Source organism: Oreochromis aureus, linkage group 8 (assembly GCF_013358895.1).
Source record: "Oreochromis aureus strain Israel breed Guangdong linkage group 8, ZZ_aureus, whole genome shotgun sequence".
Lineage (NCBI taxonomy): Eukaryota > Metazoa > Chordata > Actinopteri > Cichliformes > Cichlidae > Oreochromis > Oreochromis aureus.
Window position 1 is genome coordinate 14678404 of NC_052949.1, and position 4044 is coordinate 14682447.

A 4044-nucleotide genomic window follows, 5' to 3' on the forward strand; every position below is an offset into this window, starting at 1 on the left:
TAGAAAACTAAACTATAAACAAAGAACTGGAAACCTATCATGACACAGAGGTGAAGACAGCATGGTGAGGGTACAACATGACACAGAGCAAGGAAAACACAGGGCTTAAATACACACTGGAGCAATCAGGGAATAGGAGACATGAGGGAAACACAGGTGGGAGAAATCAGAACTAACAAGACAAGGGGAAGCAAAACCAGACACACTGCAAACAGGACAGGGACTATCAAAATAAAACAGGAAGCACACAACAGACACAGACTAGACTGAACAGAGGGGACACGAACCGTGACATCCTTAGAATATAAAGAGGGTGTCCTTTCTTTTTAATACCATCACTGTATAAAATCAGCCAATAACTTACAAAAATGTGCAAAAATCTAATATTTCCACTCTTGTTACCTCCTTTTTAAATGTATTATTCAGTCTTGCGCAGCATGCTTGGCCCCTGTTCTTCCTGCTTTGTTCCATGGACACATGTACAATATGTTGGGAGACGTGTGCTGGTTTTTAAGTAAAATGTGAAGCACTTTATAATTTTATCAGAAAATGTACTATTAAGTTGGGAGAAGGTATTTATGCTCCTTTCAAAATGAATTTTAATAGCAGGTCTAAATTTAATTTGCAGACAGTTTTATGCTCCGTACACTTCTATGTCCTCATGCGGCCTCACAGAGACGTAAGCATGACTGTACATTCTTAGTATTGTTTTTAAAAATGCTAGAGGCTTGAATTAAAGCAAAAAACTAAACTAGACTGTACAGAAGTCTCATTTACATTTTCAGTTAGTCATGGGTTCAGTTTACTGCTGACATGATACTGGAAAATCTACTTTTTGTCACCTGGCAGTCGATAAAGAGGATTAGCTTTTCTAAGTGCCACTGCCCCTTTGTCTGTCTATTAAACTGACAAGACACTAATGCTGCAGTTATTCAGCCAGCTGTACACACAATGGAGGTAAACAGTGTCGCATTGTGTGAGCGTCTGCCGTGTGCCGTGCTGTAACCCCAGGTCCCACACAGGGAAACTGAGCTGAATGTACGCTCGGCTGCAGCTCTGCACTGAAAAATCAGCTGACTGGAGGAAAGCAGCGTCCTGGCACGCTGGCGTCTGGCACCACACATCTGGCATTTAAAAGGCCTCAGAGCAAACAAGCTGACATTATTGTTTCACGCAGGCTCCTTTTCTATTTTCAGCCACCTGGTTTTTGATATCTGTTGTTGTCATAGCGATGAATGTCAAGGAATTCAGTATTTTTATTCATTCTGCAACCAAACGAAAGTCACAAATTCGCAATGCAGACGTTGACATAAATATCCTTTTCTCGGATCATTTGTTATTAATGGAATATAAATTCAATTCAAGTTAAAGAACGCAGTGCTGAAAATGATGTGGGCTGTGGATGTGGATATGCATTTCAGACCTGTGAAGTTCATGTTATTACAGACTTTTGAGCCCAAAAACACCTATTATTAAGAAAACATAGGAAGGTACAATCACCACCACTTTGACCTTTAAGCAAACATCTATACGGGCTTGTTATATTGTGTAGCCGTTCAAGCAGACTCATGTCCTTGAGGCATAATTGTTTCCAGCTCAAAAAGTTGAGTGTGGCTGCAGGAGCTGAATGGGTTATTTGTTATATCTCTGACCTTTAAACTCGCATGCCTATTTTCACGTTGATTACATTTTTCATCAGGCATGAGCTCTGGTTTGTTGTTACATCGATTACAGTTGCCACAGTTAAGACCACCAACGCATCCTGATTAACTGTGAGCTAGTGGTACAAGTGCAATATTAGGGTGCTATGCTTTTCACACGGACTGCATATATCTATATATAATGGGAATTAATTAGCCAGTAAATTCCTCAACAGTTTATGCAGCTATTCAACTCCTTGAATTAAAGCTGAAAGTTTGCTTTTGAATTTCATCCTGAATGTTTAAGTCTAATTTGGTGGCCTACAGAGCTGAAATTATATAAACTACATCAACATGCCTGTATTTAATTTCATTCACCTTCTATTATGTTTACTACTTCTCTTGGTATTTCTCTCACATCCCAGGCAGCCCGAGATTTTTTACTAATATTTTAAAAGCGCAAGCATATGTAACTTGTGTCCCCTGTCACTTATTACTTTCCTCACACGTCCTTGTTAAAGCATAGACATACTGGTCCATAAGATGTTTGCCTCTGTACACCACCAGAGGGGATTTTAAATCGAGCAATTAAGATGTGATTAAAGTCGGGACCTTCAACTTTAATTCAAGGGCTTTAACAAAAGTGTAGCATTGACTGTTACATTACAGTCCCTGTTTTCAGAGGCTCAGAACTAATGAACAAACTAGTTACATGAATATCAGAACTGTTTTTAATAACGGGATGAATATTTTCTGAGCTCCGTCGGGCCTTTACAGCAGCCACCTTCACTTGTTGCTTGTTTGTGGGCCTCTCTGCCTTCAGTTTTGTATTTAATAACTGTAAAGCTCTGTTTTGGGTTGAGTTCAGGTGGCTGACATGACCAATAAAGAATTTCCCATTTCTTTCCCTTCACAACCTCTTGGGTTCTTTTTGCAGCATGCTTTGGATCGTTAGACATTCGCTCTGTGAGGTGCAGGCTGATCAGTTTTGCAGCGTTTGGCTGAATCTGAGCAGAGAGTAGAGCCCTGTGCACTTTATAATTCATCCTGCTACTCCCAATAGCACTCACATGATCAATAAACACCAGTGACCCAGTTCTGCTGGCAGCTATATATGCACATGCCATCACCTTGGCTCCATCATGTTTGACAGATGATCTGGTACGCTTCGACTCATCATCTTCCTCTTTTCCCCTCATACTTTGTTCATTCTGTACAAGTTCATTTTTGTCATTAATCTGAAGCGTGTAGGGTTTTTTTTAAGATGTTTTCTGTCAAATCTCTCCTTCCTGTTCTTGAGTGTAATGAGTGGTTTGCTCCTTGTTGTAAACCCTTTCTATTAACATTCACGAAGGTCTCTCTTGATTGTAGACTTTCACAACAACACGCCTACTTGTTCAAAGTGTTCTTGACTTGGTTAGAAATTGCCAAAGAAAGAACTCTACAATAATGCACTTGAGTTATCTTCTGTGGTTTTTCAGGCTTCTTGTTGTTGCAGAGTTGGTCAGTGTATTAATTCTTTTAAGAATGTACCAGATTATTGGTTTGGCACTCCTGAAGTTTTTGCCTCTCTGTGGTGGCGTTACGTCATCTTTTCACCCCAGTGATGCCCTCCATCACTTGCAGTGACATTCCTCTGGGCTTTCCGTGTAAAATTACAGTGAAAAGTTTTTAAAAACTACATCGTTCAAAGTCCAACAACTTCAGGTATTCTGTATGCTTCATTTGTTCATGAAATAACAAGGAAGCAGGCCTCACCAGGTCATAAACTGCTTGTCAATCCAAATAAAAATCCTCAAAAAACAGGGTACCGTGTATAAAAACACCACATTTTTGTAAGACCTCTTAAAGTTTTCAAAATCTACCGTGTGGTATCCAGAGGCCAAATCCTAAACAAAAGAAAGAAAAAAAGAAATAGAGAAGAAAGTAGGCTCATGAAGTCATCTGTAAAATGTTTGGTTTATCCTTTTTTATAAGCAATAAAATTTAATTAAAGTTAACAAGCCAAGTTGGGGCGTCTATATTCCTTCACAAAACGCTGACACTACAAGTTTGAAACTCAGTTACACAAAGCAGGCATCTATTTTCTTTAAGTGCTTCTTCAGATTACTGTATCGTGGCAAATATTAGAACTTTAGTCTTTTTTATGTTACTAAATATTTTAGACTGTTGATAAGATTTAAAAAGGAAAATGAAACAAAATATTTCCTGCCCTTATCTGACCCGGTACAGTAAATCTTTTGTGCCATTTTATTCCCACACAGTGGCTGTTCAATAATGCAGAACATGTTGCAGTTTGCAAACCATGTTCAGGAAAACTGAACAGGCATTGTATAGTCCTCATAGACAGCACTGACATTTGTGCTTTAAAACCAGAAGAAAAACACAATTCAGGCCTCTTTAG